General features: G+C 30.5%; 1 pseudogene; it reads right to left on the bottom strand.

The window, feature by feature from the left end:
• Positions 1-3,709: 3,709 nt before the first annotated feature.
• Positions 3,710-5,004, bottom strand: LOC145564178 (ethylene-responsive transcription factor ERF098 pseudogene; annotated as a pseudogene).
• Positions 5,005-15,349: the final 10,345 nt, after the last annotated feature.

The raw sequence follows: 15,349 nt of genomic DNA, 5'->3' as shown, positions 1-15,349 counted from the left end.
GCTGATAAGTGCCATCAGATCTTAGCAAAAAGCTTTATTTTATGAGTTTCCATGGATTCTGTTCATTTGTAGTGTAATTTTGTTCTTGAATCAAATTTGAGGTTACGGTTATTTCCAGATGATATTGATCATACCTTACAGGCTTAGATGATACTTCCTCCATTTCTTTATATTTGCAACACTTCCCTAAAACCGAAACTAAAAGTATTGTGTAGAACGGACTCACGTGAGTCCAGTCATACAAACATAAACAAGTAATTTTTTTTTTTTGAGGTCATATATTAGATTATAAATATTAGATATTAGATTATAAGTGCCAGAAATTAGATAATAATAGTCAGATATTAAATTATACCTATCAGGTATTAGACTATAATTGTAAGATTTTAGGTCTTAATTGTCAGAAATTAAAATATAATGGTCAGATATTAGATTATAAATATTAGTTATTAGACTATAATTGTCAGATATTAGGTCTTAATTGTCAGAAATTAGAATATAAGAGTCAGATATTAGATTATAAATATCAGGTATTAGACTATAATTGTCAAATATTAAATCTTAATTGTCAGAAATTAGAATATAATAGTCAGATATTAAATTATAAATATCAGATATTATATTATAATTGTCAGAAAATAGGTTATATATATATATAAGATATTAGGTGAGGAAAAGATTGAAACAACTCTGTAAAGATATGTAAAGATAGGCTGTCAAAGCTTAAATTCATTCAGGTATGCAACCATATATTTATACAAGATGTAGGCCATAAATTAACTCCTAAACTTACGGCCAGTATAGGCAAAAGATAGAAATATGTCTAACTAAGGTAATAGCAAATGTATCAAGTATATATTCTCACAATTTTCCCATAATTATCCTAACAAGCTCCAATGTGCATTTGTTATTGATGAAGTTTTGCAGTTCTAGTACTGGAACTTAAGTAAATCTGTGAGGAAATTTGTTTGCTGTATAATCCGGTAACAGAGGCAGGGTCGCCGGCGCTAGAGTATGGGTGGGGGAGGGTCGCCGGCACCGGAGAATGGGAGGAAGAAGGTCGCCGGCAAGGGCTGGACAGTGACAGTGGAGGGGATGGGAGTATGCAATATAAACCGGACTCACGTGAAACGGACTCACACAAAACCTTCTCAAATGGAAATGTCATAGTACTTGCAACACACTAAATTTAGAAAGTTGTTTTGTTAAAATTTGTACTATTTCCCTTATTTTAATTACATGACCCACTAAATTATACTTCTAGCCATCTCTCAGTCTCATTTTAATTGTATTAAATCACATGAGCCCCACTTTTCTTAAATACCGTGAAAAAGGGCATGTTGCATGTATATAAAAACGGAGGAAGTATTTTATTACTTACTTCTTCTATTCCAATAATATTACAACAAGGATGAAATTACGCATTTTAAAGCATATTTTATATGTTAAATATCTATTATTGTATAAGAGTAAAATTAAGTTGATATTATAAAAATATTTTATGAGATGAATCTAACAGGATCCCACATGACTATGTTTTACATAACATATAAATTATATTATATGATCAAACAAAAGTAAATAGTGTAAAAGTCTAACAGTTGCAATAATATTGGACCAAAGAAAGTATTATTATATGTTCAAAATTGATTTACTATTACCGTCTCACACTAGTTTTGGACTTTTAAATTTTTTTTCATGCTCTAGACAAAGGAGTAGTTTTTACATTTTTTTAATTTATTTTAGAAATGATTTCGATACTCATAATTTTGTACATATTTCACTTTACTAATAAGTTAGGGTTTCAACAAATTAAATAGTAATTGATCTAGTGTCAATTAAGGTTGTAGGATCAATCTAACTAAGGGCACTTTAAAAATGGGGGTTTTCAATTCTTAACACCCCTCACTCTCAATAAGTCTAATTTTTTAAGCTAGGGGCATTGGATTGGAGGTATATATATACTACCTCCGTTTTTTAGTTGACACGTTTTGACTTTAGCACTATTCACACACTCCCCTTTGACCGTGTTTTGTGCTTTATACATAATGAAAAATATAGTCATGTGGAATCTTGTTAGATTCGTCATGATATATATTTTCAAAATATCAACTTTTCATAATTTTTGTTTATCGGTGATTAAAGATATGAATGGTTGAAGTTATGCATTGACAAACGTGACTAAAGAAACGTGTCAACTAAAAAGAAACGAAGGAAGTATGTGCAACTTTGGGTTATGTATTATTTGTGAGATATAAAATATTCCAAAGTTGCACATAATATTTAACGGAGTTAGTTTTTTTTTTTTTTTTTTGAGGTAGTATATGGTAATCTCTTAAAATATACTCCATATAAGAGTTTGTTTTTTTGATGAAATTGTAAACAATAATGTTATGCGAGTATTAATTTGATGGTTAAGTGATCACTTCACATTTCAAATGCACATATTGGACACCATGTAGAGACAATAATTTTTAATTTAAGGGTGGAATGAAATTGATTCTTTGTACCAGAGGAGATTTCTTTTTCACTTTGTCCAATTCATGAAATCAAATAATTCAGATTTGGTGTTACAGAAAAAACTAGATTTGGTGTTATAAGTGAAAAAAAAATGATTAAAGGTCTTGGTTGACAAAATTGATTCATTGTTTGTACGACTTTTCTAATCGATAAGAGATTTGAATTGACTATATAGAGGGTTTACAAATTGCAATTGCTATTGTCTAAAGATTATAGTAAAAGGTATTGTTTGCAAATTGCTTGGTGTTAGTCAATTTGATTCTCGGAATATAGTATAGTAGGGTTGAACTTGTTTTGAAAAGTGGTCTTAAGATCTTTTTTTTCTTTTTTGTTTAATTTTCTTTTTTCAAAAAAAATAAATAAATTAATAAATAAATAAAATAAAATAAAATAAAACTGGTCTTATGATATTGGGTCTGATTGATGATGACTTGATTCATAGAGATTAGAGAGTGCATTTTTCATGCATTGGCATATTTTAAACTTTAGGCGAGAATTTCATTTCTATCAATGTCCAAAAAAAAAAAAAAAAACCTTGGTACTACTATAGTACTATTATTATGTGTGTTAAAAATGAGTCTTTTTTTTTTTTTTTTGTTAAGCTTACTTTTACTAAACTATTTTGCTAAAGTGGTTCCTCTAGTATCCCAAAAAAAAAAATGTAGTAGTGATAAAAATTAAACTACCTAGACTTATGATCTAAAATAAAAGACTCATACCTAGGTAGATCCTTAGTTGGCTAGCTATATATGTTATGTTGGGTAGTTACTAAGCTATATCTTTTATAGCGCGTTATTTATTTATTTATTTATTTATTGGTGTTTAGAGAGTCACAAGGACAGGGTGAGAAACGATCCCATAATCTTTTGAAATCGGGAGAAAAATTCTAATCACTTGACCTATCCCACACTCTCTTTTTATCCTTAATATTTATCATCTACTTTTTGCATGTATGAATTGCTTAGTACTCCGTAAAGCTAACACATGAGCAGCCGACTAGTAAATGAAGTATCTCCCTTGCAACACCAAACCTCCGCCCATCCCTCTCATTCCTCATTTCAAGCTCACAATTCTCTCACTCACTCTTCCTTCGATAATAGTCTTTTTATATGAATAAGAAATAGAAAATGATTTATAGCTGGATTAATGGGAAGAAATTTTCAAAATTTTTGAGGGAGTTAGTTAACTTTGACAATGTGCTTTTGTAAGACATTATTATATTTTTGTATTTGGTGGATAACATTCAATTTTTTTTTTTGAATATGGGTGGATAACATTCATAAATAACATATACTTCGTATTTACTTATTTAAAATAAAATATGATTGTTTGGAAAATTTATAAAATAGTAGTTGAAGTGAAATGAGAAATATAAAATTATAACAATTAAAATAATTTATTATATATACAATGTGCCAACTTAAATCAGTTATATCCAACTACAAATTCTATTTTGACTAATTTTTTTTGTCTAACATGCAAATACCAAATTATTGAAGTTTGATCAGGGTCCTTCTCCTTACCAAAAAAAAAAAAAAAAAAAGAACAACTTATATCAATTATATGTAACGGCACGTGACTTGCACATGGACATTGATGGCAGTTTAGCCTAGACCATATGTTGCTCAAGTTGTCTAGCAAACAACCCTATCCCGGTGATACGATAAAAATTCACATATACGAGTATATTAGATGGAATCCTAATTATAGCTCAAAAATTACGAAATTAGAACACCAAATAAATCACTAATAACATTAATGATTTTTTGCTTTAATGTATGCTAATGGATTTCATCCTACATTATTTTAGAACCTAAAACATGGTAAACTCTTCATATAATTTCTTTCTTGAACTTAAAAAAAAAAAAAAAAAAAAAAAAAAAAAAAAAAAAAAAAAAAAAAAAAAAAAACAAAACATAATTGATAAGTACATACATCAACCTAGCTAGAATTTGCCTATGACATTGATCTCTACTAGGCTGTTCTTGTAGTAATAATTAATAATTAATTTTAATCATCTTCTTCTGATCTTCTAAGCATATCTTCCAAAACTTTGTTATCTAAGTACTCGAACTCAATCACTTGCCTCTCTTGCCAAGGCTGTCCCGATGTATTCCCCATCGACGAACCGCTCCCTCTGTCAACCCTCCTTCCATTATTAACTCCGGAAGTTGTCGAATCCGACGGTCGATTAGTACCAAAATACCTTGGTACATTAGGAAGGTGTGGTATAGGGTCTAATTTTGAGTAATACTCATTTGGAAAATTCAGCGTAGCAAGATGACCTCTTAACTTAAATGCGGCTTGGTCGTAGGCTCGGGCCGCTGCCTCGGCCGTGTCAAATGTCCCTAGCCACACTCGTTGCCCTTGCTTAGTCGGGTCACGAATCTCCGCCGCAAACTTACCCCAAGGACGTCTTCGTACCCCCCGGAAACGGACGTCGTCTCCTCCCTCTTGTTGCTTCCCTCTAGATGATCCTTCCATATTAACAAAGTCGGATTTGTGTTGATGATATATAAGACAGTCGAGAAGAATTAGTTTAAATTGACTTGAAGTTATTGTAAGATATGGTAGTGAAGTAGGGTGTCTTTATATAGTCAAATATTTTTGAGATTCTAGACAATTTTTGTGTAATGAAAAGGTCTAGTTGAAATCATGCGTTGACTATAAAACTATAAAAATTTATTCCAAAAAAACTTTTTCAACGAAGTTGGCCCATGATGTTGCAGCTAACTCGATAAGATTATGCTTAATTTGTTGTGTTTTTTCTTGGATTTGACATAAATATTTTCAAAAAGGATCTTTGAAAAGTCTAATATCATACCAAAAACCTTTCTTTTGTTGTTGTACACTTGTACAGTTGTACTGAGTCTAATTGTACTGGTAATACTGTTAATCATTCGATTTATTGTAATCTTTTTCTTTAATGTTATGACCAAAAAATGGTGTGACAGTTTTAGATGCTTTTGTTATGACTCAAGAAGTTCAGATGTGTTGTAGCATTAAATTAAATGCTTGGATCTTACTTTGTCGTTTGCTACGTATGGCTTAATCAAAGGCGTTAGTAAGAGCATCCATATTTAATGCTTGGAAGATAAGATTTTTTTTGAAGGAGAAATCACAATGCAAATACAAAAATATTTCTTAGAAAGAGACAGAGCGTTAAGTGTCTAGTAAATTTTGACTAGATAGTAGATACTGACAAAAAAATATAATAACATAGAGTCGTGCTCAACACATACTTAGGGCCTGTTTTGATTTACTAAACAGGGCCTATTCTCTTCAGCTTAATTTCACTTCAGTTCAACTTTTAATTTTCTTCTTTCATAAACAATTCATTTCACCTCTATTCAGTTCAGTTCAGCTCCAATAAGTTCGTTTCAGTTTGGTTCAACTCAGTTCAGTAAATCAGAACAAAACCTGAGCTGAACTGAACTGAACTAATTGGAGCTGAACTGAACTAAACTGAATAGAGCCGAAATGAATTATTTACGAGAGAAGGAAATTAGGAACTGAATTGAAGTGAAATTAAGATGAAGAGAACAGACCCTTAGATCGGGTTTAAATTTTTCAAACAATCATACCAATGTGTTATACTCTATGTCTCTCTTTAAAAAAAAAAAAGAAAAAAAAAATCCTCTATGCTACTAAACAATATTTGTACCATTAGAAGATTACATAATACGATCAATTTTATAATACTATCAAATCCTCCTACATACATACACTAAAAAAAAAAAAAGTGTACTCCTTTTGTTCACAATAAAATCTTCTTATTAAGTTTGGATATGCATATCAATAATTGAGGACAGTATTTATAGCATGCATAGAAGAGCATATAAAAATTCAACCAATTTCTAATATTAAAGAAAAGGAGACTAATTTGAGGAGTTGAGAGGGTAAATCCCTCAAATGAGTACCAAGAGGTTTGATGATCCCACCACCTTAAGTCCTTATTCTCCTCGTTACTGTACCATTAGATATAATGATGTTATATTAGTAAAATCAACACTAGTGAAGACCATTTAATTATTACAATTACAATCCAACATAAGGAATTGACATATATATTTGTCATGTTTATATTGCTGTATCTATCATTCAAGTTCTTTCATATATCTTTGCGGTGTTTTTGATTGACCGTGCTTGTCCTAACCATCATGTTTACATTGAATCCACTGCACTCTCAAAACTGTGTCTTGTATTTAAATGCTTTCTTTAGGTAGTTGGTCTTCGGCCGGCTAGTCTAACATAAGCCTAGCACAGTTGCATTAATCTCCGTCAAATATTAAGTTCGTGTTGCAGGTTCAAATCCTCTATCCTACTATTGTATCTCTGTTCCATTCAATTTAATTGGTACACATCATTCGAAATAATAATATTCTTTATTTAATTTTTAATAGCAAACAAAATTAAATAAATCTTGTAGAGTGATTTAGAGTTTGGAGATGAAATTCATGAGTGTTAGATTAATTTGCTTAGGTAATGGTGTAGCAAATTGATTAGCAAAAGAAATTAGAGCATGATTGAACACAAGGCAGCAACAACGAAGGTCTTTCGATCGGGCTATTGCAGCCCGATCGGGCGCGAGACTATGGTTGAAGAACACTAAGTCTTAGCCCGATCGAGCTTGTACAGCCAGATCGGGCGCGCTTGGAGGCTGCGTTGATTGTATTCAGCCGCCCGATCGAGCAGGTGTAGCCCGATCGGGCCCGTATGCATTCAGCGAGAGTGATATGTCTTCGCTCGATCGAGCGGTGCCGAGTTCGATCGGGCCCGTACTTTTAACGGGTTGATGTTCCTTGTTTTTGACGGTTACTTTTTGAGTTTTGCTCTAAGGATATATATACTGAACGTATATGATGAAAATGTCAGAGATAAAAAGTTAGTTTCATAAACTTCCTTTATTTATTATCTTGGTTTGCAGAAGTTCTTTAATTAATTATCATCACAAATATCATACACTTATCTACATTGTTTTTTAATCATCCTACTTGTGAATGAAATTGTTTTTCGTTGTATTTCCTGAATAAATTTCCGTGATACCCGGTTGTAGTATAGAGTTGGAATTATATGTTTGGGAAAGTGATCCCGTTCACGCCTCGAAGATTTTTCCGTTAACTTTGTTTGCTTTCTTTGTGACCCTTGTTTAAACACAAAATCCCCAACAAATCTTACAGCTAATTATGACTTTGATTTTATACATTTCAAATGCAATCAAATTAATTACTTTGTATAAGCCCTGCGGCTTACTCTGTCTGAAGTCTGCACCTCAGTAAACAAAGCTTGATTAGGAAGGAATTCTACTCGAAAATCCAAAATTAGCAACATAACAGAGGTTTCTTATTCCGAAAAAATCCGTTACACTTGAGCTCTGTGACATTCATATAGGAAATCCCAACATATTTTTACAAGAACCAAGCTGTCACAAAAGAAATCATAAACAGCAGAAGCAAGTGAAATGGATGAAAAACTACTCTGAAAAGTGGTTTTCTTTCTGAAACTAAAACTAAGCCATTTAAAGGATTTCCATAGTAACCAAAGCATAAATCCACAACAAAACACACCATTATTATAGCATAAAACTACATAATTACACAAGCATCAATGTAAATAATGAAGCAGAAGTGTGATTCGATTGTTCATTAACTCAAGTGTCTCCAACCAAGGCAGAGTAAATAGCAACCAAAGTATCCTTATTAATAGTAATCAAATAACACCAACAAAAATAACACAAGTAGTAACTATGTATGATTGTTAACTTCTTAGGTACAAAGTAAAAGAAAGGTTTGAGGTGCGCGATTGCAGCTGCATCATTACTTAATTATGGTGAACAATTCAGCATATCATATGCCGAACATTTTGTCACCAGTGACACATAATGATACGAATAAAGGCAGAGCTATCAACTATCAAGATCACAAAGATGGAGAATGTGGGGTTCAAGGGGAGCTGGATGAGGATGGATTCTTCGATTTTAGAATTCAGAACAAAGCATCCAATTTAAAGCTACCGATCTATTAAGAGTCAATTTAACAACCATGCTGCAATTTTATGTTCACTATCAGCTACAATGTTTCCTAACAAAGTTCAGACCACACAGAACCCCTTAAACCTGATGATATAAGGAGCTGAAAACCCAGAATTAACAATCACCCCTACATGACCTACTGCACTGTTTATTTGATGCATCAGAAGAAGCAACAGACAGAAGGCAAATAACTGCACTTCTCCAAAATGAGACGACTTTCTGAATTGCTACATCAGGATGCCATGATATATAATCAGCAAGCCCGCATTACATAGATTCCTCCACTTGAGCAGAGGCAGTAAACAAAGATCGTATTCAAGAGACAGAAATTAAAGTAGCAATACAAGCAGCAAACAAAATTAAATACTCCGTCCTAAAGATCACGAAATAACGCATTTGAAACTAGCGAGCACAATAAATCATCCTCAGACAGCATCATTGAATAGCAAGAAACACACCCATCCCTTACGCTGCCAAGAATAGCAACTCTAAGGGTAACATGCCATGATTATAACTAAGTTTTGAACTTCTGAAGTTCTAATGCTGCCTCCCACCATGATTAATAGATTATTATCAGTCCTGAGCTGGCTGACTAAGCATTTAAGAAACTACTGTGATTTGGGAGTGGTGATTTCTTTAAGTTGAATTCCAATACCCTTAGCTGTATCAGAAACACACATTCAAAAATGTTTTTTTATGTGTTTCTAATCTTTCTATTGATGAAATTCTTTTAGTTCTACAAAGTGAGTTTCTTACAAGCATCCGTAATAGAAGTAGCAGAAATAGATAAACAAATAAGGATAGCAATGAGCCTAGTATCTGATAATAACTCATGCAGCTTAGGGTGGCATCCAAACTAGAGCAAGTATCAATCTTCTAATAACAATTGACCAAGTAGTAAAAATATATATCATACAATAGAAAGGCAATTTCATAGAAGTATATGTTTAGAGATGAAAAATCCTCTACATTACGGAATAGACAAAAACATGTACTGGTAAAATAACAACAGAAAAATCACTCTCATCATAAAAAAAAGATTGGGAAAAATAATGAGCATAACAACGAAGTTTTGAGTCCAGGTTCATCAAGGTGTAAAACTCAATTTGCCAACAGAAATTATATGATAGTGACTGAAAGGCTGTACTAGAAACTCCTAAAAAAATCTAAGTAAGTCGTATCAAGAAAGGAAAATGAAGGGCAAAAAAGCATCCGAGTATCTAATCCTAATTTTTAATCAAGCATACACGAAGCAAGTAATGAGCAAAAAAAAAACATGTTAGAAGCAAGAGACTAAGAGAGTAGTACAGAGTAAACCAACATTGAGGCATATCAGAGATTATGAATAAAGTAAACGTGTGTTCGAATGGGAGAAAATCAATTCCCCATGCTCTTCTATTTGGCTTGTAAAGGGGTAGAAAATAATTTTCTCATTAGAAGAAACAGTGGAAAGCATATTCATTTTAAATCAGTTCAGTCCTAACAAAGTATATGCGTACAATAATATTCTCCTCCTAGGCTTAGTATATATATTTTGTATAAGAATATGTTTAAGTTATCTTTACAAATCTTGTTAGTTATTTAATATGATTAGGACTATAAATATTTATCAATGGAAATCACTCTAATTAAGGAGTTACTCCTCAATCCTCATTTTCACTTCTCTTTAATTTTAGACCAAACACAAGGAAATTAATGAAATTTTATTTGAAGAAAAGTCCTAATTATCAACACAAGAAAGTGAAATAAAATATTTAATTCTCTATTTTTTTTTTCAATTGCTTTTGTTTTTTCGCACTCAAAATCAATGATTAACATCAACATATCATCATCTACCACCAGAATACATGAATAATTAAACAATGTAAATTTCACAATATATAAATCGAGAACTACAACAAATTTTGCATTCAACTATTCGTATGTAAAATTAAGTTTCAGAAAAATTGCATACTTAAAAATCATATCTATGAATAAAGTGGAAATTAAAAATTAATCGTACAAACAAAGCAATTAAGTGTAAAATTGTAAAATAAACATACTAATAAAAAGAAAAGATAATAAAGTAATCGATAATACCTAAATTGATGATTTGAGCAGAACTCTGAAATTGTGCAAAAAAATACTAAGGCCGCCAAATATACATTTAAGAAACAATCCTAAATTCCCTTGTGTTCGACTAGCCACAATGTGTTGAAGGTCTCGTGTTCGACATTTACTAATTGCAATTTAGCACTTGCGGAGAGTTTATTTGATTAACCCTCCTTATTGTACAAACTGTTAATTGAGCGAGTCGATACCGACCTTTGGTTGCTCAAGCTGATTGTTACACTTGAATTTGAACTTAAAATTCTTTTGTATGGTGGGCTTACCTTAATTTTATTGTAAGACGATCCATTTAAGCCTTTGAGGGTAATCTTAACTAATTTTATGGTAACTTTAATCTCTTAAAGGGTAACTTTTAATTTATTGTTGGTTTAAATTTTATTGTAATGTGTTATTTCTTATACATTCATGATTACATACTATAAACGCAAATGTGATGCTAATGTGATTTATCTAATACATTATAAGTTTTTTGTAAAATAAAATTTATTATTAACTTTTATTGTATAAAGAGTAACTTTAAATATATAACTTTAACTTGTCTTACGATATATTAATGTACATCTTGTTAGAGATATGATAACACACCCACCTTTTTGGAAAATTTGTGTCTCACCTATCATTTCACGTTGATAAATTAAAAAATTTCAATAAATAGGACGTAGAGTTGCTAAATTTACCATCTCATAGTCTCAATTTGTTTTAGAGGTAAATCTCAAAATTCAATGTGAGACACCACAAATATTACCATATATAGTTGCTCTCCCAATAACTTGTTATATACACCCAAGTCTACGGTATACTGTATTTAAGGGTATTTATTTGTTCATTTGATGATAAAATGAGTAATAACCATCTAAATGAGCAAAAAATACTCTTGGATGCACCGTATACTTGGGTAGGGGTGAACATGGTCTGGTTTGGTGCGGTTTGAGTCCAAACCAAACCAAACTGCAAAATACGGTTTGGTTAATTTTTCAAACCAAACCAAACCATATTAGTATTGAAACCAAACCGTAATAATACAGTTTGGTGCGGTTTGGTTTGCGGTTTATTATGAGACGACATTTTTTCCTAAAAATTGTCAAATAATACTTAATAAATTTAAAGTTAAGTTAATTAGCTCAAAAGGATTAAATTGTACTACAAAGTTATAATAAATATGACTATCAACTAATCAAGTGCTAACACAGTAACACTTATAGTTTTCTTTTGATTTTTCATGTTTTTTTTTAGTTATTTTATGATATATAATAATTATTTTAATTTATTTAAAAGTTATATAAATATTAAAATACGGTTTACTGGTTTACGGTTTGGTTTGGTTTATGATTTTTGAAAAACCAAACCAAACCATAAACCGTATTTACAAAAAAAAATCGAAACCAAACCGTATTTTAACAAACCGTAAACCAAACCAAACAGCTATAATGCGGTTTGGTCTGGTTTGATTACAGTGCAGATCAAACTGTGTACAGCCCTATACGTGGGTAAACAATTTCTACCCTCCTTTTCTTTTCACGAGTGGGTTTTCCATAGTTGGCTTAAATATCCGAAACAAATGGTTTATATTCAAAGCTCACATAGTAATATGTATGTGCCTATTCAAATATATGCTTAATCATTTAGGTTAGGCCATGTATATTGTGCTGTTGAGAGCATTTGCTCTCAGCCTCTCAAGATCTATGTGACTTCAAATGTAATAATTAATATGACAATTGAACATACGTAGACTAATTACATACTCAGAAAATGATGTATTATTTAAAAAAAATATATAGTTTTCTCATGTCACACTAGTTGCAATAGATAGGTTGTGAATTAATTTAAAATTATATGTTTCAAAGACATATTTGATTGGATTTAATGTAAATAATAATATTTTTTTATAGGAATAAATAATACGTAGTAATTTTATGTACGTATATTAAATCATTTTAAGAAAAATATATATTGGTGCTTTTAAAAAGAGTCACCAAATTTGTTGTGGTACTAGTAAACTAGTAAAGTCTTCCCTTTCCCTTTCTTTAGTTTGTAAGTATAAGTCTAGGCTCATGTATTTTTTTTTTTTTAAAAAAAAATAAAATAAAATAATTTACATTTCTCCAAACATTTGATTTTTTTTTTAAAAAAAAGTGTCTTCTATTCAATCTATATTGTAATTTCTTCCAAAAATTCTGAAAATATTTTTTAATTCAACCCGCCCCTACTTGGTCGAACTATTATAGTGGAGTATACATTTTCCTTTGAGAATTAAAATAATTTCAGGTAATTTCAATTCCCAATTAAACTCTGACTAAAATTTAATAATGAAAAATATCATTCGGCATAAATTAATTTAGCACATGTAGAAATTCTTGCTCACATATAAATAATAACATCAAAAGATTCAAATTTGCAGGACTATGTAGCAATTACGTGCAACACCCAAAATTGAGCACAACAACTATGCATCATAATTCAACTTGGATTGTGTAAATTTACATAAAGAATGATTAAATATGTAATATAATTATTGTCAATTTATAGAAAGCATATGATATGATAGTTTAGCGTAGACAAGTTGGATAGTGATATTGATTAACACAGAATATTTATACTAGAATATATTTTGAAGACGAAACCACGTCCTGTAAATTATGGTTATATACATTGAATGCTTAGGCAGAAAATCCGCCTAACAATTACAACTTTGTCAAAAAATTTATTAGGTCATGAAATGGTCCATTGCATTGAGAATGATTTACTAAGCATCAACTTGGATAGTTAATTATAGTAGGAGTGGTAATTATTATAAATGTTGATTAACAAAGGATAAGGATATGACATATTGTGGATTTGTGGTTATTGATGAGTATGTTAATATGTTATTCCTCGACTTAGGCTTTGTTTTATGGATGAACTTATTAATAATAAATATACAGGCAAGCAGATGAATAAGTTACCCAGGTAAAGGCATATAACTATAGGCATACCTATCCCTTATCCATGTCTGATGCGATTGTGCTACAACAAATTAGGAGATGTGTCACTAGCACATGGCACTATCATTGTTGTCACAATAAAACACTCCATTAAATAAATACACATATTTTACTCTAATTAACAAATGAAGAGATGACATTTGTTTTTTAAACTTAAGTCAAAACAAACTAAATTCCATAGTCATATGAGTCGTCTTATCATCATATTTTACTATTTATAAAGGATAAAGATAATTATATCATCATCATTAGTAGTTATTGTTTAAAATATGTAAATCTCTTGATTTACTCCTTAACTTTGATACTCAAATTATATCCCTTATAATTAGCTAACGTACCTAGTCATATTGTATCTAGTCATAGTTTGGTATGTTTAATGCTTTAATCTTGTATTGTATATACTCTTGTATATTTATCAATATAATTAAGCTTTTCAACATTTTCTTTCTCATAACTCTATCACTATTCATTTGGATTGACTAATTAATTACGATTAAACAGAAATACTTGTGTGGACCTGGTCCACAATAATATTATTGTGGACTCGAGATTTTTACACATGCAACTGACATTATATTTAACATAGTGACCCTTATTTTTAACATAGTAACCTTATTTTTAATATAGTAACCTATATTAAAACTTGTATAGCGTTTACTATTATTGTGAACTTGAATATGATGTTATGACCCTAATTTGAACATAGTGACCTTTATTATTCATATTGACCAATATATAAAATATTTTATTAAAAAAATTAACCACTTTAGCTTATATATTATCAAAATGACTTTTATTTCAACATAGTGACCTTATTTTTATTATAGTGACTTTTTTTTTTTATTAATAAAACAACCATAATTTCTCTAATATTAGTGGTCCATAATAAATTAGTGTGAACCAGGTTCATTTAAGAATTTGTGACGAATAAAATGGTAATCTAATATCAACAAAGTTTGAATTTATCCTAACCAAATTATATACAATTTATGATATAAAGTATAATCTCATAAGTCACGTAACTCAACTCGAGTCAATTTTGTCATGCATATGTGTTAAACCCTTTAATACTACTATTCACTTTTCTACTTCCATGCATTTGAATAGAGACTTGCGTGGATTATACTTCGTAAAATATAGGCATGCAAATGCAATAGCATTAGAATTTTGAGTATTTCGACCATTAGAAAAACGAAGTTCAAGGGATCTGTATTTGGACCGCTATTCTGCTGGTCAAGTTTTTTGATTGATTTTCACTGGATATATAAATGATAGCTCGTGATGATATTTAAAATAGAGTTTTATCGTTTTTGCTTTTTACGGAGTAATTCCTTATTAAATTACATTGTTATCCTACATAATATGTCATTATCCTTGTAAAGAGTTACCTAAAGAAGGCCATTTTCTATCATCCACTTGAACATTCACATAAATGATAAATCCCCTTTGTCATGCATTAAACTAAAGGTAATAATTTGCTAGTGATCGAAACGACAAAATAAGGGTTCGTTTAGCATTGTTGTGGTTTTCTGTTTTTTGTTTTTAAAAGTATATAATATATGCTCCATAATGAATCAAAAATTATTTAAACTTATTAAAATCATGATAGTTTTGAAAACTGACAACAGAAAAGTAGAAATACCTTTTTCTTGTTTCCTGTTTTTGGTTTAAAAAAAAAGAAACTGAAAACAAAAAATGATGTTAAACA

Source organism: Chenopodium album, chromosome 10 (assembly GCF_948465745.1).
Source record: "Chenopodium album chromosome 10, dcCheAlbu1.1, whole genome shotgun sequence".
NCBI lineage: Eukaryota > Viridiplantae > Streptophyta > Magnoliopsida > Caryophyllales > Amaranthaceae > Chenopodium > Chenopodium album.
This window is presented reverse-complemented; position numbering and strand designations above follow the sequence as displayed.